This window comes from Mauremys mutica, chromosome 6 (genome assembly GCF_020497125.1).
Source record: "Mauremys mutica isolate MM-2020 ecotype Southern chromosome 6, ASM2049712v1, whole genome shotgun sequence".
In the NCBI taxonomy this organism is placed as follows: Eukaryota; Metazoa; Chordata; order Testudines; family Geoemydidae; genus Mauremys; species Mauremys mutica.
Window position 1 is genome coordinate 25,462,635 of NC_059077.1, and position 22,098 is coordinate 25,484,732.

The 22,098-nt window shown below is 44.3% G+C and overlaps 1 long non-coding RNA gene across 1 annotated transcript; it reads left to right on the forward strand.

Annotated features, from left to right (window-relative positions):
* Positions 1–10,037: 10,037 nt before the first annotated feature.
* Positions 10,038–21,258, forward strand: LOC123372440. The gene is made up of 3 exons (XR_006580288.1): positions 10,038–10,221; positions 18,966–19,132; positions 21,064–21,258. It is a non-coding gene; the product is annotated as an uncharacterized LOC123372440 (long non-coding RNA).
* Positions 21,259–22,098: the final 840 nt, after the last annotated feature.

Sequence of the window (22,098 nt, forward strand, 5' to 3'; positions counted from 1 at the left end):
GGGACCATAGGGGACGTTTTGCAAACATCAACGTCGGGTGGCCGGGCAAGGTTCATGATGCGTGTGTTTTCAGGAACTGTGGGCTGCTCAGACGCCTGCAGGAAGGTAGTTTCTTCCCGGACCACGAAATAACTGTTGTGGATGTGCAGATGCCTATAGTCATCCTCGGGGACCCAGCCTGCCCGCTAATGCACTTGCTCATGAAGCCCTATACAGGCGCCTGGGACAGCGACAAGGAACTCTTCAAATACCAGCGAGCAGCGAGCAGCGTGACCTGTGACTGTTCAGTTTCTTTACAGAGAAGCTGAACCTGCCCCTGTTTCTTTACCCAGTTACTGTTGACTCTCCTCTTCGGTTACATACCCCGTTCACCCCGTTTCCCCCACTTCCAACACACGTGTAAAAATAAAATACATGTCCCATTGTTCCTTAAGAAAGGTTTCTTTATTCATGACTTTGCGTTAAAGGGTTGAAACTGGGAGGCAGACTGTGCTGGGTAGGGTGTGCGGTGATGTAAAGACCGCCTCTAAATTCAAGGAATGACAGGCTCCTGCTCCTAGAGCGGTCCGCAGTGCCGGAATGCTTCTTTCAACGGAGCCTGCCATCCCTCTTTATGGAATTCTGTGTGCGGGCGGATATGTGACCTTGTGGTGGAGGAGGACGGATACAGATTCCTCAGCTGCGTGACTCAGCGGTCCAGGACAAGGACCGCTGTATAAGATCTGTAACCACCCTCCCCCGCTGCAAAGTCACATCTCCCCCGCCCACACAGATCCTGGAAACCACCTCCCATACCGACCAGGGTGCCTACTGACTGCACCGTGTGTGTGACCCGCTGCTGATCCTGCCCCCGTGTCTGTACCCTGGGAAAGGTGACTGTCCTATGCAATTAACCACCCCCTTCCCCACGCCCCCCATTCAAACACAGTCTTCTTTGAAAAAACATAACGGAAACAGTAATTAACAGCAAAGCATTTTTATTAATTAAGTAGACAGTTAGGGGATGGGACTGGGATTGGGACTACTGTGAGTCTGGAAGTGAAGGACTTCGGCAAATGTAGGCTATGAGAGCTTTTGGGTACTTGAGCACTGTGCTGTGGTGCAGTGACAGTATTCACGTCCCCGGCCGCCCCTCCTCCTGATTATTTTCTGTGAGGGGGGTATGGGACTTTGTGGCGGGGGAGTGCGGTTGCAGATACACTGCAGGGTGTCTCTGTCCGCCTGCGGTCCTGCAGAACATCCACAAGGCGCCTGAGCATGTCCGTTTGCTCCCTCACTAGTCCAAGCATTGTTTCAGTCACCTGCTTGTCTTCCTCACGCCACCTCTCCTCCCGTTCGCTGTGTGAGCGCTGGCACAGAGAGACGGTCTCCCTCCACTGGCTCTGCTGGTCCGCCTCTGCTAGGTAGCAGCCCATACGTTCCTCGAACATCTTGTCCCTTGTCTTTTTCTTTCGCCGCCTAATCTTTGCAAGCCTCTGCAAGGGGGATGCTGTGTCAGGTCTGGAGACAGTGGAAGCTGTGAGATGGGAAACAGGGAGTGAATTCCTTGCAAATATTCTTTTTTGCGAACAATTAACTGAGTCTAGGCTGTCTGTGTGAATTCTGGGTTGAGACCCCTGTGCCTGCTAGGGCACAAATCATTTTCGCGGTGGATTCTGGGTAAATGTCGCCAGTCATTCCTTCCTCCGGGAAAGCAACGGCAGACAATCATTTTGAGCACGTTTTCCATGAATTGCCCTGGCATACGCCATAGCGTGGCAACCATGGAGCCTGTTTTGGATTTTGTGTATGTCACCGTATGTGTATTAGATGCCGCTGACAGAGGCGGGCCAGCAGCGCTGCACAGCAGCATGCTTTTGCTTTTGCATGACAGCAGCGATGGTTACCAGGCATACTGCACCGTCTACCATACCATGAATTGGTAAGAAGACGGTAATAAGATGGTCATGGTTACCTGTCCTTTTGCACTGCCCCATTTGGGGCTGTCATAAGTGCCCCTGGCCAATCAGCCAGGGGCGCAAAAGCCAAAATTGGGAATGACTCCCTGAGTCAATCCCTCCTTTTTGGTATCTAAAAATAGAATCAGTCCTGCCTAGAATATGGGCAAGTGTACTAGAGAACCACTGTATCATAGAACCAGAGAGCACAGCTGCTCTGTGTCCGATCCTGCATAAATTATGAGCTGTATGCTATTCACAGGGGGTGCTCCTGCAACAACACCACCTGTTCATTCCGTTCTTACCCCAGCCTTCCTGGGCTACCATACCATTGTCCCCCCACTTGTGTGATGAAGTAATAAAGAATGCAGGAATAAGACACAGTGACTTGTTTGTGAGAAATGAGTGGAAGGAAGCCTCCAGCTGCAATGATAGTCCAGGCAGGACATTAAGGAGTGTGGATGAAGGAGCCCATCATCCCTCTGCTAGTCCAGGGGCAATTGAATCTTTTATTTACAATGAAGGGTGGGGGCTGATGGAGCTCAGCCCCCTGTTGCAATGATGAGGACGGTTACCAGCCATATTGCACCATCTGCCATGAAAAATTAGGGACAGGCGCCCTTGATTGACCTTACTGATGCTAGTCGGCATGGTTACCAGCCCTTTTGCACTGCCCCATGTGCCAATAGGCTGACGATGACGACGGGTATCAATCGTATTGTACCGTCAGCCAGCCATGGCGGGGCGGGGAGGAGCAAGGATATTGGTGTTGAGTGCTGCAGCATCGCATCTATCTGCAGCATTCAGTAAAGATACGGTGACATGTAAACGAGTCAACAGAGGATTGATTTCCCTTTAACTTCTCGGGTTCGGGGGGGGGTGCGTAAATTGCAGAGCTGTGCCCTGAACCAACGCGGACACGGTGTTTTACCATAGAAGCATTTGGAGCTCATCCAAGAATGCAAATGATTTTCGGAGACAGCAGGAACTGTGGGATACCTTGCGTCCTCATTCCCCCCTCCCTCCATGAGCGTCCATTTGATTCTTTGGCTTTCCGTTACGCTCGTCACGCAGCTGCGTGTTGAGTCTGTGCTATGCCGTCTGTCCGTGGATTTATTAAAAATACTTTGGACCAGGCGCACCATAACAGTAATTCCCCTACTTAGATGCATGAGTCTCCTAGCGAGATCACCGTGAGGACGGGCACTGAAGGAGATAGAGAGTGCATGCTGCGTGAAATCTATCACGAACCACGGACTGATGCAGCCGTGCTCGGGGAGGCAATGCTCCCTGAATACCGCATGAAAGCCTCGCGCGGAAAAGGGTGCTATCACGGAGCACCCAATAAGGCAGCTCTCCCCAGGAACCTCCTGCTGATGCTTATCGATTAACGGAAGGAGAGCTTCGTGGAGATCTCCCAGGAGGATTTCTGTTCTATCACCATATATAGAGAGACCTCCTTCTCACACACTTCAGATTCCTGTTATATTAAGAATAAAAGTTAACATGGTTAAAGCACTTACCGACTGCTCCTTCCCCTGATTCAGGCTCCGGGTTCATGGCCGGGGAGGGTTGGTAGGGGATCTCCGTGACGGTGATGAATAGATCCTGGCTGTCGGGGAAACCAGCGTTGTAAGCGCTCTCGCCTGCCTCGTCCTCCACAAACCCTTCCTCATCTTCCCCGTCCATGAACATCGTCGAGGAACTGTCCGTCGACACTGTCCCATCATCAGAGTCCATGGTCACTGGTGGGGCAGTGGTGGCAGGCTCCGTAGCGTCCGTTTGCCGCTTTGATTTTTTGGTAGCCTTGTCTGGGGTCCTTGGTTTTCACGCGGCGATGCGTTGCATGATGGCTGTATCCTCTGTCTGGATCATGGCTTTGGAGACCTTCTCGTAGGTCTTTGCATTCCGTTTGTTGGAGCGCAGCTCCGAAAGCACAGACTCCTCGCCCCACACACCGATCAGATCCAAGAGTTCCCGGTCAGTCTATGCCGGGTCCCTCTTTCTATTCAGAGATTACATGAACTCCTCTGCTGGAGAGCTCTGCATTGCTGCCGGTGCTGCTGAGCTCGCCCCGATGTCCAACCACGAAATGAGATTCTAACTGTCCAGAAAGGAAAAGGAATTCAAATTTTCCCGGGTCGTTTCCTGTGTGGCTGCTCAGAGCATCGAAGCTCGGACTGCTGTCCAGAGCGTCAACAGAGTGGTGCACTGTGGGATAGCTCCTGGAGCTACTAAGTTCGATTTGCATCCACACCTAGCCTAATTCGAGCTAGCCATGTCGAATTTAGCGTTACTCCACCTGTCGGGGTGGAGTACCAAATTCGAACTAAAGAGCCCTCTAGTTCGAATTAAATGGCTTCCTGGTGTGGACGGTTGAGCGGTTAGTTCGAATTAACGCTGCTAAATTCGAATTAAAGTCCTAGTGTAGACCAGGCCTCAGAGGAAAGAAACAAAACCCTTTCAGACATTCTTTGATACATCATAGAGCAGCAACATAGAGCAAATAACACAGACCCATTTTTCCCCCCGTTCTAGGTCACTTTTAACTCTCCCCACTGGCCCTTAATCTTCCTTTGTGATATAATCATCTCCATAGCAACTAATTGTGACATCACAAATAGAATATTAAGACCTCAGATAGGCATAAGCAAGAGTAGAAGCAGATGAACTCTGCAGCTAAGCTTTTCATGTAGCTACTGTTAGCAATAATAGACAGTGAATATATAGAATGAGAAGAGTTGCCTCAAGCAGGAATGGTTTTTTAAAATTTTCCACCAGGCATCAGTGGGTCTTTACAAATCATTACAACACAAGGTTCAACTGTTTGGTCTAGGGAGTGTCTCTTCATTCAAAGTCCTAATGCCAGAGTAAGGTGATGCTGGCCATTTGGAATGGCAGGCTGTAAATAGCTGACCTAACATCTTCATTCAGAATAGTAATTTGTGCCAATGATAGTCATAGAATCATAGAATATTAGGGTTGGAAGAGACCTCAGGAGGTCATCTAGTCCAATCCCCTGCTCAAAGCAGGACCAACACCAACTAAATCGTCCCAGCCAAGGCTTTGTCAGATGAACTTTCTTGGCTTTAAAACACAGGTGTGAAATGTGACCTTCAGTTCATACCCCGTGTGTTGATATTGTATGGTTTATGTGTATCTGATCTGCATGTTCAGCTCTGTGGCGCAGGAACTTTCCCCCCTGTTTATTTGTACAGCCTTTAGCTCACTGTCAGCAATTAGAAAATGAAGAACACCCATTAAGAAAACCCCAGTGCAATGGTAAATTTTCTGCACATTTCCTTCCATCTCCATTCTCTCAATGGACATGATAAAAAAATCCCTATAAAATACCCGTTTCTAGTACATACAGGGACAGGTCCATTTTACAATGTCATTTTTATTTTCCCAATTTAAAAAAAAAGTGTTGTTTGAAAAGTTTGATCTGTTGAGCCACATTCTGCCCATGCTACTCTGGCTACACTGCTATTGTCAGTGCGCTGGCTTGGACAGGGTTAGTGTGGGTATGTCTATGCAAGCTGGGAATCACATCTCCCAGCTCAAATGTAGAAGTACCCTATATGATGCAAGTCTGGGAGGCAGAATCTGTCCTTTTATGCTTTGAATATATAGCATGAAGAAGACCTACAGGTGTATTTTTAGGCTGGTGCACAGGGAATTTGTTTCAAATCCTGCTCAAGTTAATGTGAACTCACCTTGCATCTCTACAAAAACTCTCCCTTCTCCAGCTAATGTACACACATTGTTTTCAGGTATGTTCAAGACAGAGGCAGCTTTTCACCAGGGCCAGCATTAGACGCGCTGGGGTCCAGGGCAGAAACTAATGAGTACCCCCTACTGGCCTCCCTTATCTGCTCACACATTGGATTTCTGCAACATTTCTGAAGCTGAAGTCCAAGTCCTGCCACGAGGGGCCCTCTGTGATGTGGGGCCCTGGGTAATTGCCCTGCTTGCTAAGCAGTTTGTTAGGCTATCCAACATGAGGAGAAAAGTGGGCTCTGGCCTAACTTGCTAACACTGAGTTAAAAACGGAGAAGGCACCTGGGAAAACCTTTAATTGAACACAGCAAGCACAGTAGCAAATATTTAAGAATGTCAGGTTTTTAATGAATTACTGCTAAAATGATGACATCTTAAAAGGAAAATACAACAGTTATGAGCTCAAAAGTCTTATCTTAGTTGGGTTTGGTCCTGCTTTGAGCAGGGGGTTGGACTAGATGACCTCCTGAGGTCCCTTCCAACCCTGAGATTCTATGATTCTATGATCCGTGAAAACTGGTTTCACACACTTATAAGGGTTCTATAGATGGCTGGAAAAGGAAACAAAAGTTTCTCCTGCCAACAGTGGCTGCTGTCTTGATAATAAACTGTATCAAAATTGAAGCTGAAATGAGATCACCATCGTATCTATGTCTGCTCTCCATGTATCTGCTGCAGCTTATGCTGATTAGAAAATGGAAAACACATGGGATAAATCCATCAGCCTTTGGATTAAATCACATTTATTTCAGCTTTCCCAGGAGATTTAAAGTTAACTCAGCCTGATCATTTGTAAGAAACTTTAAATATAACACACACGATATTTTGCTTGCTGCAGCCAAACACATAGAATCATAGAAATGTAGGGCTGGAAGGGACCTTAGAAGTCATCAAGTCCAGCCCCCTGTGCTCTGGCAGGACCAAGTAACCTTGACCATCCCTGACAGTTGTTTGTCCCACTTGTTTTTAAAAACTTTCAGTAATGGGGATTCCACAACCTCTCTAGGAAGCCTATTCCAGAGTTTAACTACCTTTATATTTTGAAAGTTTTTCCTAATAACTAACCTAAATCTCCCTTGCTGGAGATTAAGCTAATTACTAATTGTCTTATTTTCAGCGGACATGGAAACAATTGATCACTGTCCTTTTTATAACAGCCATTAACATATTTGAAGACTGTTATCAGGTCCGCCCCCCAGCTTTCTTTTATCTAGATTAAACATGCCCAGTTTTTTTAGATTAAAAAGACTGGGACTTTTCAGCTTGGAAAAGAGATGACTAAGAAAGTATATGATAGAGGTCTGTAAAATCATGACTGGTGTGGAGAAAGTGAATAAGGAAATGTTATTTACCCCTCCACATAACACAAGAACCAGGGGTCACCCAATTAAATGAATAGGCAGCAGGTTTAAAACAAAAAGAAGAACTTCTTCGCACAACACAGAGTCAACCTGTGGAACTTGTTGCCAGAAGATGTTGTAAAAGCCAAAATTATAACTGGGTTCAAAAAAGAATTAGGTAAGTTCATGGAGGACAGGCCCATTAATGGCCACTAGCCAAGATGGTCAGAGACACAACCCCATGCTCTGGGTTTCCCTAGCCTTTGACTGCCAGAAGCTGGGCGTGGACAACAGGTGATGGATCACTTGATGACGGCCTGTTCTGTTCATTTTCCCTGAAGTAACTGGCATTGGCTACTGTAAGAAGACAGGATATTGGTCTAGATGGATCATTGGTCTGGCCCAGTATGGCCATTCACCTTATAGTAATTTTATCTAGACTGCATTGCTCTAGTTTGCTTATGAGAATGTTATGTGGAACTATGTCAAAAGCATTACTGAAATCAAGATCTATCACATGCACTACTTCCCCTTTATCTATTAGGCCCTCCTATCAAAGAAGGAATTTAGGTTGGTTTGACATGATTTGTTCATGAGAAATTCATGCTGGCTATTCCTTATAACCCTACCCTCCTAGGTTCTTACAAACTGTTTAATAATTAGTTCCAGTATCTTTCCAGGTATCATAGTTAGGCTCACTGGTCTATAATTCCTTAGGTCCTCTTAGTTTTCCTTTTTGAAGATAGGTACTATGTTTGCTCTTCTTCAGTCCTCTGGGATCTCACCTATCCTCCTGAGTTCTTGAAGATAATTACTAACTGTTTGGAGATTGCTTCAGTTAGTTCCTGAAATACCCTAGGATGAAATACATTAGGCCCTGCTGACTTGAATACATCTAACTTATCTAAATATTCTTCGACATGGCGGCATGGAATAATCCTAGAGGTAATGATCTATTTTAAAATGATGGTTAGTCTTTAACGGTGACCTGGAAGAGTTGCTTGTGGCCAAGTCTTGAGTTTCACTTGCAGCAGTTAACTACAACACTAATTTTTGCTATAAAACATGCCAGGAAGCTGTTTTCCTTGCACTGCTTTAGGTGTAAGGGGCCCAGCCCTGCTGCTATTGGATTCAATGGCAAAACTCCCAAGGACTTCAGAAGAAAGAAGAATATACTTATAGTGAGGGCATTGTTTGTACTGGGGTAAACACCGAGGACCTGTTTCTGGCTGCAAGAGCCAGAAACTAACTGGGTGGGGTGCTGAGAAGCTGTGCTTCAGTCCAGATTCCCTGGAGGAATTTTGCATGACTCAATTAAAGTATGGCTGGAAATCTGGCTCCTTTTAGGCGATGTGGTTGTATGGCATAGGTCATTGGAAAAACGTACTGTTCTTTATTGCCTTCCCTGTGCAATGTCCTGAGACGGCTGCTTTTGAATTCTGTGTCAACTGCTCCTCAACGCCTCTTGGCTGATTATTCTCAAACACCTTGAGACCTTTGTTGGTGTGAGCAGAAGTTCTCTTCCTTGGTTCACCTCTGATGGATCTCAAGCAGCTTGTGTCCTGTGATGATTCCATTAAATCTGCTGTCTCTGCTCTAAGGATTCTGTTCTCAGTCCCCTACTATACATGCTTCATCCTAGGAAATTTCTTTGTCACCATGGCAAAATGTCATGCTTATTTTAAAATTAGGTCTCATATTTCTTCTCTCTCTCTGCAGTGTGTCAAAGACTAGAGAATCTAGAAACTTACAGTTTATTACATCTCAGAATGACCAACACCATGAGGGATCTACAGGGATCTGCAACCACCTTCTCAATCCTATCTTTTGGGAACTATTTCTTACACAGCTTTAGTTTAGGAGTGCAGCTGTTGGATCTAGGTTCAACATTTGAATCACATCTCTCTCCTGTGGTGAAATCCGCCTTCAGTCATCTTAGAAATATTGTCATTGTATGTCCTTGACCTGCATCTCTGTCTTTGTCTCTTCTGGTTTATGTTATTGTAAAGCCCTCTGTGTTAGCTTTTAGTTTACAAAATTTAACATGTTTCATCTTGTACAAATTACTGCTCCTGTGGCTCCTCTGACACCCTGTGAGTTAACACAGTCCTAGTGCATTGCTTACGGATCAGTTTCTGTCTGAGGTGCTTCCACTGACTTTATAAAGTCCTTTGGAATCTGGGTATGAACTCCTTCTCTCTCCCTCTGATCTGATCACACCTTCCAGCCTCACAAGTGCCAACTGAGATCACTGGTAACAGCTTGCTTGTTCTGCCAGTTCATAAATTTACACAGACTGGGCAGCTGCTGCTTCAGACATTTAGCAACTTCTCCCTGAAAGTCCCTGTCCAAAGATGCCAGAGATGCTGCTGCTCTTTCACTCTTTAAATCAGTACTGTAGGCTTCGCTCACACTGTGCTCTCAATTGTCAGCTTGGCATTGCAGGCTGAGCTATTGTAGTGGGTAATATTTTGTGAAACACTTCATTGGCCATGATCCTATGAGAGGCTGAGTTCCCATTGACTTCAGCTGGGATCAAGGGGACTTAGCACTTCACAGGATTAAGCTGTACGTAACTTGTAGCCCAAATCTGGTCCCATTCGAATCAGTAGCAAATTTCCCATTGACTTAAAGAGGAACAGGAGACAGCTCAAGATCCGTGACTGTGATGTTTTGAGAAACACCCCTAATTTATGGGAAAACATTTAATTATTGGGCAGAGGTGAAAAGATAACGCAGTCTAGAAACTTGATTTCTTTTTGTAAAAACAGCTTTCTTTTAAAGATAATATGTCTGTCTTTTTGTGTGAGGGACTGTGATTGGGTATACCTGCCCTGCATTGGACTGGAAAGGGTTAACCCCATATTGTGGGCTGAGGAAGCCACACCCCCTCACTCCTGCCAGGCATGTTCTAACTGGAACCACAGTATAAAAGGGAGCAGCTCAGCTCAGTCTGGGCTGACCGCTGAGGTGGGAGGATGTGTGTTGTAGACTCCCACCTGGGAGCAGCCAGAGACCCAGACAGCAGAGGCCAGGTGCGCCATGACCTGGACAGTACCTGGCTGCTTGCGGAAGCCCATGAGGGGACGGAGTCATTGTGAGTTTCACTGATCAATGAGCCCAGAGATCCAGAGGACCTCTCGACTACAGCACAGGAAGACAGGGTAGGAAGTAGGGCGGGGAACTAGATGTTGTTCCAGTTGTGGAACTGGGAACCCAGTCAGCGTGTTTCAGATGAATCCCTGCTGACCCAGGGGCAGATACACTCACTGGTGATAGGGCCTTGGGCTGGGACCTGGTGGAGTAGGGAGGACCCAGGTCCCCTAACCCAGCCAGCAACTCACTTCTTGGGGGTGGCCCACCCCCCCCTTGGGCTGTTAGGCCACAGCATTGGCTTGGGCTGTTAGGCCACACTGTTAGGCCCTGCCTGTAAGGGCAATCCCATTGACTCGGGACATTGGGCCTTACTGCCTTGCATTGAAGGGCAGTCCTATTGACTCTGACCATTAGGTCATACCGGTTTGAGCATTGGCCTGCTAAACCCAGCGTTGTGAGTTCAATCCTTGAGGGGGCCATTTGGGGATTTGTAGCAGGGTGAACCTCTGCTCCTGCCCTGAGGGGTTTAAAAGTGACCTGGCAGGGCTTGAGAGCTGCTGCTTTAGGCTGGGCTGATTGGGGGAAGTGGCTGCAGCTGGGGCCACACCCCAAACTGAGCCAAGGGCCTTATAAGAAGGCCAGGGAAGCTAGAAGCCAAAAGATAGTCTCTCTCTGCCTTCAGAGAGAGAGAAGGGCCTGGCTGCAAGGAGCTAGAGACTGGATACCTAGTGAAGCAAGGCTGGGGAAAGGTTGAGGAGCTGGGGAGCTCCAGCCTGGAAAGCCCCAGGCTACGGCCTAGCAGTGGGCCAACAGGTACTAGGGGTTGCAGAGGGCAGCCCAGGGGTAGGCCAAGGCAGCAGGTCCAAACCCCTTTGCCTGTGATGAGTAGGCTGATACTGCAGTCTGCCCCAGAGTGTGGGGCTAGACAATGACTGGCAGTAGCCAATACTGAGGCAAGGTGGGGATAGAGGGTGGGGATTCCCTGGGCAGGGAAAACCCAGAGAGAACGGGGTTACTGCTAGGGGGCAGCATCCCATGTGAAAGGGCACCAGGTCCAAGGCGGGACATGGGGGCCTGAAGACAGGCGGATCACCGGCCTGCAGAGGGCGCTCTGGACTGGAACTGAGCTAATTCCCGGAGTCACCAGCAGGAGGCGCTGCAGGGGTGAGTCAGCCCGTCTACAGGATTGGTCCTGCTTTGAGCAGGGGGTTGGACTAGATGATCTCCTGAGGTCCCTTCCAACCCTAATATTCTATGATTCTATACCGCCCTGAGGAAAAGCATGGTTATTTGGACTTGGGTGCAAGGCTATAATGTCCCCTCCCTCTCCCGAGGGGTGACGGGGTATACTTGCCCCATGACAGGGACACACTACTGGAAACATTTCAGTGGGGAGCAGGAGTCTGAATTCAGTCTTCTTGGTCATCTGCCAGTAAGAGCTATAGTTCTCATACAATATCACTGGGACAAACTCAACTTTCTTTGGCCTAAGTTCATTAGTTTTCACAGACAATTTTGAGAATTATATTTCTGCTTATGAAATACAAAAACTGATGTGAATTGAACATCACAGTTGTATACAGAAACCTCTGCAAGAGTTGAATTTCCATTGACAATGTAAATTGTACATCATATTCTATATTTGAGTCCAATCAGCAGCTGAAACTGCTTTGTTTGTGTGATATAGCCAAGTAAATGTGGTTATTGAGACTTTAACTTATTTGCATTTCCTTCTTGTGCTTCTGCACATGTCCAAGGAGGACAAAGGATATAAACAGCTTCTTCATGGGGTGCAGGCCTGCAAATGGGATTCTACCATGGGGCACAAAAGTATTCTGCTAATGCAATAGGATGTGCACAAGGGATCTGATCAGAGGGAAAAAGGCATATGGCTGACCCATAATCCAGAAAACATCTTTGTTTCCAACTACAACAAGAGCATGATGGTTCTAACAGCACATTGCTCTTGAAGTTAGCAGCAGTAAACAGCATCTGGAAGTGCCCTGAGCCAATCTGACATGCAGTATCGTGCCTTGTGATGTCAGGATTATTATTATTTTATTTTGATATTTGTGTTGTGGAAATGCCTAGGACTCCCAGTCATGGACCAGAACTCTATTGTGGCAGGCACTGTACAAATACAGAACAGAGAGCCATGTTTGGCAGTATATCTGGTTTTATGTTGTTGTGTGTATGACAGTGGATTTATCAGTGACCTGCCAAGACTTGGCCTTAACATTAAAATATAGATATTGGCACCTCATTTCATGTTTCTAAGAGGGAAAAAGAAAGCAGCACTGCCAATCCCAAACATTCAAAAATTACAATTCAGGCCCTCTAAAATCATGATATTGTCTTAAAATATGCTGTGATTTAAAAATAATAATAAATGTGGAGTTCTTTTTATTTTCCTTCTGGTTTTTGAGCATTTAGGGTGCACTTAGCTCACATTCTCAAGCTTTTCTCTGCAATCATGAGGGCTAGAAACTTCCTTTTTTAAACAATGAACACTGAAATTCTTATGTATTCACATGCCTCCGGGAATTGGGGATTTAAGATAAATATTAAAAATCACAAGTCTGGCAGTCTTACACTATATCAGTCAATCATCTGTCAATATGGTGACATTGGAAAAGAGGGCAGAAGAAATGAGTTAAAAAATGAAGCCCTGACTGAGGCACTATAGAGTTGCACACCTGCATGTTCAACTCCATACATTTTTGAATTGTATCCTTCCTTGTGTCCTCTGCATACAGAACTGTTTAAAATCTGTATGACCTTGCTATTTAAACTCCCCCTCTTCCAAATTTATCAGAAGTCTGTTTCTCATTGTGTTGTAGCAGATCCAAACTTTGAATTTTTAGAGCTACATTTTCAGCCTGGACTTTAAAAAGGGCTTAAGTTTTGCAGACACAAATAACTGTGGGCTCAATTTTGTACTCAAGTTTGTTTACACCATTTAGAGGTTTAAGTCCTTGATTTGCATCCACAATTTAGAGTGCTTAGATATTATCAAAATCGCGCCTTTGATTTGCATCCACAGAAGTGGATGTTAGTGTCTGAAAAATTGACCCCTAATTAAATTCAGAAATAATTTGAAGTATATGTATGTGGTTTTTAAAAATCTCTCTCTCTCTCTCTCTCTCAATAGGAAATGTATAATGTTGTTACTCATCTAACTGAAAAATAGAACAGATGTTGCTCAAAGTTTCAGATCATAAAGTTCACGTTCTGACTGTGTTCAATCATGGAAAGTCTCAGTCCAAAAGGAGAATTCCTGAGACATTTTTGAGTGAGTGAGAATAGGGTTTTATAATGGTGGTTACATTTTTTCAACCCTTACTATAGCTTTAATTGCCACTAATGCTATAGTTAAGGCTACGTGTTATTCTTTCATGGAAAAAAAAATGTGTTGCCATGACAGTTATTCCAAATCTCCTTAAATGCAGCCTCTGGTTATAATGTGACAGCTTTGTTTTCAATAATGATTTCAGAAGAGGCTGATGTGCCCCAGAATGCTACAGTATTTGACTAGATGAGTGTTATTTGTACCTCTCCTTATATTTTATTGTTTTCTTGCTCTAGCTCTGTCAACAAAATCTGCTTTTGTTGTTGTTTTGTTAGCTGAAAGGAAAGATAAGACAAGGGGAGGGAGATGGGTGAGCACCAGAGAACAGGTGAGCAGAGGGAGGGGAGGAAGACTAAAGAGGCAGATGTGGAGCAAGGCTGAGTTGAAGGGACTTGAGGCAGGAAGCGGTGTGGGGGCGAGGGTGTTGGAGCAAACAGCCAATCAGCACAGGGCAGAGAATGTCCAGTCAAAACTATAGAATATATTGTCAGTGTTCATCAGTCCCAGCTTACGCTGCTTCTGCAGTTTCTTTCCCAAAGGCCACGTGGCTGGGAGGAGAAGGGCTACAGAATGGGTCTTAGTGGCTTAAGAGGTGGTGTCCTCTGCAGAGTTCAGGATCTGTGAGGGCGTTGTGGGGAAGGGTGTCCCTATTTGGGCCAGCTGCTTAAGCTGTTTCTGTTACCTGGACTGTTTTGTTTTTGGTTAAGGCAACCTCAAATCTCATAGCTCAGTACTTAGAAACTGGTAGATGGATTAGATACAATAATTGGGGACAGTCACTGCTTGGTGTCTTGAGGAGAAATTGAACTATGACTTCAGATGAAGCAGGGTCTGAAGCAGGTAATGGCCCGAGTGTAAGGTGGGTAAAGGGATTGTGCTACCCTTCCCTAACCAGTACCAGAGGGGGCACTCGTTATGGCCAAGGGGGCACAGGGAGAGGAGAATGACCCAAATAATAGAAAACCTGGTTACTGCAACTGGAAGATCTTGAAACAAAGCATAGTGGGGTGGCAGATCTTGGCTGAGATTCCAAAAGTACATTTTCCTAAGCTCTGGCTTCAAATAAGCTGCTTTCACTATGGATTTATCTGAAGGTTGCTCCTGTGACACATTGCCAAGGATCTGCTTTCACAAGAATTGTCAGGGACCCTCGCAGAGCTACAGTGTTGTGCTCAAACGGCTGAGCCACATTTGTTTACTTCACATTGGGCCAACCACTTCAGTCTACCCTCTAAGTGACCTTTTGTTTGTAGACTAACGGGAGAAGTTACGTAATAGCTGTAGCAAGTGATAAACAGAATCCCAACTTCAAACAATAGAAAAATCCTCCTGACCTTCCAGACTATATATTTTGTTGATTTATATATAAGCAACAACCAACTGTTGTAATACTTGACCACAATATGGAAATCTGATAGATAGGGTGGGAATCTCTTATGTCAATGCTCTTAGCACTGCTCTAGCTGATATCAGAGTTTCAATGAAACTACATTCTAAACCATGGGAAGCAAAGATCGCTCTTGTATAAAAGTGCCAAAAGCATCCTAGCATGCTAAATAATAGGGGTAGGGAGGACTTTCAGGGGAAAAAAATCCTTTTATAATAAATGGCTAAAATATTACTTCTGGCTTATTGAGGAGGGCCAAATTCTGCCCAGATCTATGACCCCTTTAACTCCAGTAGCTAAATTGCACCAACAGGATGTAAAAGATCTGGTATAGTTATTTGACCCAAATTGGAAGAAAGTGTAAAATATTAGTGTAGATGAAGGGCTGAATTTTACGGAGAATCAGCTTCGGCAATGCTAAACATCACGGGCCTGATTCTTATTTACACTAAGACCCTTTTACAGTACTCTAGTAGTGTAAAGCATTCTTAAAATAGGTGTATCTGTAACTTTACACCTACTTTACACTTCCAGAGTGGAGTAAAAGGACCTTCTTGTTAATGAGAATCGGGTCCAGTGATTTAATCCTGTTTTTGATTAACAAACTACCACTGCAATAATTTTAATTTATGAAAAAGTACATAATTAATGAAGATTAATGTGCATTCTGTTTAATCTTCTTACATTTATAATTGAAGAACAAAAACATGCAACAAATTCAATGTAATCCCCGATATTTGTGTAACTTAATAAATCATAAATGAGCTAAAGGAGCATTAGGTATTATTCACATGCCTGCTCTGAGGTGCCCACAAAAAGTAAATCACTCAAAGAAAACAAACATTTAAAGCAGGTGTTGAAATAATCCTTGTCAATAACCTAAATCAACTGGCATTTCAGATGCTTGTAATGAGCACTAAAATGATTTAAAACCACTTTCTTCCGTACAACAAGGTAATGAAAACAAACAGGCTGACTACAATACACCACACATTGTTTAGGTCATCTTGAAAACATATTAAATACATAACGTGGCTCCTAATGATGGTCTACATGAGTTATTTTACTTGTGATTATTCAAAAGTGTCATCTGCTTAAGTTTTACCAGTATAACTATATAACCAGTATCAGAGGGGTAGCTGTGTTAGTCTGGATCTGTAAAAGCAGCAAAGAGTCCTGTGGCACCTTATAGACTAACAGACATATTGGAGCATGAGCTTTTGTGGGTGAATACATGCATGACATGCATCCGACGAAGTGGGTATTCATACTCCAATATGTCTGTTAGTCTATAAGGTGCCATGGGACTCTTTGCTGCTTATATAACCAGTATACCCAATGACCTGAAGAAGAGCTCTGTGTAACCTCAAGTTAGGAGTGTGGCTTTTTTTTTTTGCCAAAATAGTTATACTGGTAAAAGCCCTAGCGTAGATTCAGTTATGCCTGAATGGTTTAGTTCAGTTCCCAAACTGGAATAAGCTATTGTGACATACTATACTTTGGGGGAGCATCTTGTAACCCCCATATTGCTCATCTGTGTATAATTGTGATATTGTGTATAAAGCATGCCATGTGAGGTATCTGGGAAAGGTTATGATCTGCTGAAAGACATTGTTCTATCTAAATATGTATATCATCAATGTATATGAAATTATAATAATTGTGTTGTATGGTTTTCACTAAAAAATGCTGTGGGTTTGGGAGACGCCCAGATACTAGCTCTACAGAGACAATGACAAGGGAGGTAACAAACATCCAGGTGGGTTCTGCTGAACAGACATCACCAGTCATTGTTCAGCAAGGGAGCGACAATGCAATGACTCACCTGCATAAGGCCACACCAGGGGAATTGCTCAACCTTGCCTGGGGACTCAGCAATGCCCACCAGACATGCCTTGACTTGTGTTTTCCAAGCACATTGGCTAAGGGTGTAAAACAGAACATGGGCCCCAGGCTTCACTTTTCTCTTGCCCCCACCTATACTGCAAGCAACAAGGGCACTCAGAACACTGAAGACTCCAACAGCGGAGACTGGCCCAGGTTTAAGGGACAAAACTGTATATTAAGGACTGTAATATCCAGCAGGGTGAGAAAAACTTCTTAATCTAGATGTTGCCCAGTCTAATAGGGTTGAGAGTTTAGATTGTGTGCTTATATTTTATTTTATTTTGGTAACTAACTCTGACTTTTTGCCTATCACTTATAATCACATAAAATCTATCTTTTGTAGTCAATACATTTGTTTTACTGTTTATCTTTACCGGTGAGTTTGCCTGAAGTGTGTGGTAAATCTGCTCAGGTTTGCAAAGGCTGGTGTATGTCCACTTTCCACTGATGAAGTGGTGAACCAATTAATAAATTTGCACTGCTTGTCTTCGGTAGTGCAAGACGGTATATTCCTGAGGTACAGTGCTGGGAGCGATGGGGATTTGGCTGGTGCCTTTCTCTGTGATTCACGAGTGGCTCTGGGAGCATTCATGCAATCTAGCTGGGTGTGGAGTTTCACATGCGGTTGTGCTGAGTGATAACGGTGCCTGGAGCACTTTGCTGCTTGTCACTAGCAAAGCATTAGAGACAATGCAGGCTAGAGAGTTAACGGGACACAGTGGTCCCACAGTCCCAGGCAGCACCCCGGGGATCCCATCACAGCTATACTAGTATAAGACACCATTGGTGTGCTCATGGTGCCCCACTGATGCTTTGACAATTCTTGGAGGCTCCCACCCCAAGGGAAGCCAATCATCACACTAGGATGGTCTCTGGATGCCTCCACTTGCCCACTAGCAACCCTGCCTCTGTTGGGGGTTGAGGTGAGATGGACCCTCAACGCCCAATCAGCATCACTGTCAAGCACATTGGCAGGGTGGCCCCATAGGGTAGTGCCCAAACTATGGTTTGCGTTTGTCCCTCATGGGGATTAGACACCATGCCCCCATCTCATAAGGAGATGCCTTTGGTCTGATGTCCTCTCTCTTTAAATGTTTGAGCACTTCCCCGTCCCCAGTGCAAAGTCCCCATTTTGTGCTGGTTTCAGTTTTGCTGCCAGAACAGCAATGTCTCCACAGCAGACAACTGTGTTTCCATCACTCCCTCTGTGTCTGACTATTTCCTTCTCTGCTGGGTCCAAATATAACATGCAGGATGCCCACTGTTACCTTTTTATTTATATTTTTTATTATTTTTTACAAATACAACAAACACCAGATTCATCATGATGCACAAAGTAAATAAAGAGGGTTAGGACAAAGGCGGGGGAGGGGAATGTTAATCATAGATTTTTAAAAAGTCAGCCCAAATTACTTTGAATTTTTCAGGCACTCCTTTTTTGTGGAGTGCCAGTCATTCATTAGCTGTGAGGTCAGCCATAGTGGGGAGTGATTTTCCATTTTTGCAGGATTATTTAGCTGCACATTGGACCCATGCTGCTTTGTTACCAGGTAATCTCCAGGTATAAGGAATAGAGCCAAGAATGAAACTTGAGGGGGAGGACTTCAACTTAGCTTCCAATATGAAATTAGTCCTTTGACCCACCTCATACCAGAAATTTGTGATACAGGGACATTCCCAAAACATATGAGCTAATGTAGCACCAAAAGAGTTACATTTCCAACAGCGGTCAGCATTTATGGAGCCCATTATCATGAGTCTATATGGGGACCAGTATATTTGAAAAAGTTTCTTCTAGTGACTAAGTCGTAGGCTCAGGTCTATAGTTGCTTTTTGAACATTAGATATTCATTGAACTGTATTCCATTGGGTTGGAGGTAGCTGTTTATCCAAATCTCTGTTCCAAGCAACTCTCAAATTATTGATCTCTGGCAGAGTTTTTTGGGCCAGAAAATCATAAAAGGATACCACTGGTGGAGTAAATCCAGGAAGTTTCCTTCAAAATAATAAAAGTTCTGGAGCTCCCAATGCATCTGGTCCAAATACATTAATAACTGGAGATACTTCCATGCTCTGGAGCAGAGCAAGCCAAATTGTTGCTGAAGATCTACAAATGGTTTAAATTTATCATTGTCATGTAGCTGTGACATAGTCATAATTCCTCTCTTCATCCAATCCCTCACATCAAGGTTTTGCCACCGATTTTAAGAATGGGATTGTTCCATAGGACTGCCTCTACATGGAAGAATGGATGGAAGCAGAACTTTCTAGCCATGTTTGACCAAGCTTGCCTCACAGCTGTTATTGTGGGAGCGCTGGAGCTATAATAATTTGATCCCACAATGCCTGAAAGGGGGTAAGTGTACACCAATTCATGTTTAACTGTACCAAAGGTGGGATCTGTGAGGTCACATCTAACAGCCACATCGATGACTGGCTTAACAACAAGGAGATCTGATAGTTTTCTAAGTTGGGAAAATGAAATCCTTCCAGAGACAGGGGGAGCTGTAATTTGTTCAGAGAGTCTAGCTTTCTTACCTGGGCCCCAAAGGAGTCTTCTGAAAATATTACTGAATTTCTTAAAATAAGTTTCAGGAATAGAAATAGGGAGAGCTCTCAAACATACAAAATTCTGGGAAGGACATTCATTTTCAGTATATTAATTTTACCCCATATGTTACCTTTTTGGATCTGGAGCCTAAATCAGCAAGTTTCTGTATTGGGTACCTGCCAACTAAATTACTCTCACATAGGTCCAAACTGTGACTTCCAGGAGGGGGAGAATTCCAGTCCTCCTGTTGCGCAAAACCCAACACCTAGATTTGACTGCGAGGAAGGTGAAAAAACCCAACCAGCCATGGCCAGTCTAGTGGTATGGGGAAAAATTCCTTCCCAGCCCCAAAGTGGTGACTAACCTCACTTGCAGAGACCTAGATAATGGAGGAATGGTGGGCTGACTGCTGGAAACCAGCTAACAGGAAGTGGCCCTGAGCACCTGGCTTTTATCATGGCTCCAAATCAAATGCCAAATCCCACCAGACCTCAAGCCTTCCCTGGAAGTCCTGGGCACTGGAAATCTTGTGGGACCCAGCCCATCCTGTCCTTTTTTGCCCTCTTCCATAGTGGGATCCACCAAAACACACCCTTCATTAAGCTCAGGGCCCTCTGACGCTGGTATAATTTCATCCACACTAGTTGGGTTTTTCCACTTAAAGTGGCAAAACTTCTAGTGTTGACACACCCTCAGTTTCTCCATAGCAATGGCACCAGCATAAGCATTGCTATCTGTGGTAGTGCTTCTGCAGCTGCATCCTGAATTTACAATTAAGCAGGTGAGATAGTGATTGAAGATGTTAGAAAACAACTCCCTTCTAGAGGCAACCCATCCCCAAGCCTTTGTGTGGAAACCTCTCTAAGATTATTAGAGTCCTAAGGAGGAGGGGGTTTATCTTGTCCACTTTTTTTTTAGGTTGGATGTATGGGATAATCTTTAGGCTGCATGATGTTCTCTCTTCACTCTTTCTAACCTACTTAAAAGAGCCCCAGTTAGGGAGATCCTACCATGTGCAGCCCCGCAGTTTTAAAATTATTCTCTAGCGGACTATCTGTCATTTCTCAGACTTTACACCACAGTATTTATCATTTACAAATGCCCAATAGCCATACCCAATAAAGAGGCACAGCAGTATCCTCAATCGTCCCTTGGTTATGGGGTGGGTGTATATGAATGCATAAAGCTCCCCATGCAGCAAGAATTAGAATTCACATTGCATTGGTGCAGCTTTGGATACTAGTGGAAGTTCCTGAGAGCCAACAGCTGCAGAGATTCATTTGGACTGGATAGGGCCAAAAGCAATTCAGATATAAGGGTTCCATTGTTTGCTCAACTTGCTTCATTGTGGAGTGCAGCCTGTGCTTAATTTTTAGTTAATATGGCATGCACAGATAATAGGCCATGTTAAATGTCTGCAACCAGCTTCTACTGTAATCTGCTAGAAGATTCTTTCTGTGGTTTAAACTTTGGCATATGAAAAACTCCAGTACTTTACATATACAAAATGTCAGTTATGTGCCCTGAGGCAAAAGTCTAAGAATTATACCAACGCACTGATTGATCTGGCTCTAGATAATTTATCTGCAGAAGTATATTTCATAATTTAGGCTCAAAAGAGGGCTACAGAGCTCACTTGTTTTGAGTAAAATTTGCAGTCATTAATTTCTCATTAATTGCAAAATGTCTAGATTCTACAGCATGCGGAAAAACTAATAAGGAACTGTATTTCACAGGAGCCAATAATATGCAAGATGATACTTTATTCACTCAGAAGAGGAGGACAAGGGAAACTATCTGGGGTAAATTCTCTGCTGATTTAAGGTCCTGTTGACTTTGGTGGAACAGGAGCAGGGGCTTACATTCTGTGCAACATCACTGATTTCAGTGCAGAATCTGGTCTGTAATATCGGCTAGCCTGATCTCTGCAGCCATTACTACAGCAACATTCCCACTGTCTTCAAAGGGAATTTTGCATGAGTGAGGACTGCAAGATCAGACCCTTTGTATGCATCCATCATGCAGTGTTCTGAATGCTTCATGGTCTGAGAGGAAGCTATAGTTTAAAGGAAGGAACAGTTAGGAGCACTTATTTTAAAAATTTCATTAGCAAAAAACCCACCCACTCATATGCATGTGCTGGTTTAATGCTTGAACAAAGAATTTTTTCGCTACATAAGAGGATTGCTAACAGACAGTAAATGAAAATCATAAACATAAAGGATCTGATCCTCATTTACACTCAGACCACTTTATATTGCTCTGGCAGTGTAAATGGGACTTAAAGGGAGAGTACTGCAGTACTGTACATCAGAGTAGTGTGAGAATCAGACCCACAGCAAGTAACACCGCTGGATTTAAAGCTGCTCAGGTATTTAGAATTTGCTTCACTTGATTAAAACAAGAATCTAACGAAATTGTAGCAAAAGCTTTAAATTGTTGAATGGAATTTGGGGTTGGAGTTTGAAGTTTTTTTAGTAAAAAGAAGCTTCCAGGGATAGACAGCTGAAGTTCTATAGCTGCAAAAGTATATGGAATGTAACTCTTTGTGAAAAAGTCCTGTCTCCAATATTTCAGAGCTAGTCAAATTATTGGCAGCCAGAGTTGTGTGGGAGGTGAAATCTAGAGTGAGTGAAGAAATAGAAAGTCTGGGCCAGATTTTTATCTCTGTGACACCAGTGTAAATTCAGATAAGTTCCCCTGAAGCAGATGGAGTTGTTCCAGTTTTACAACATGTAATCGAGCTCAGAATCTGATCCTCTGGTTTAGGC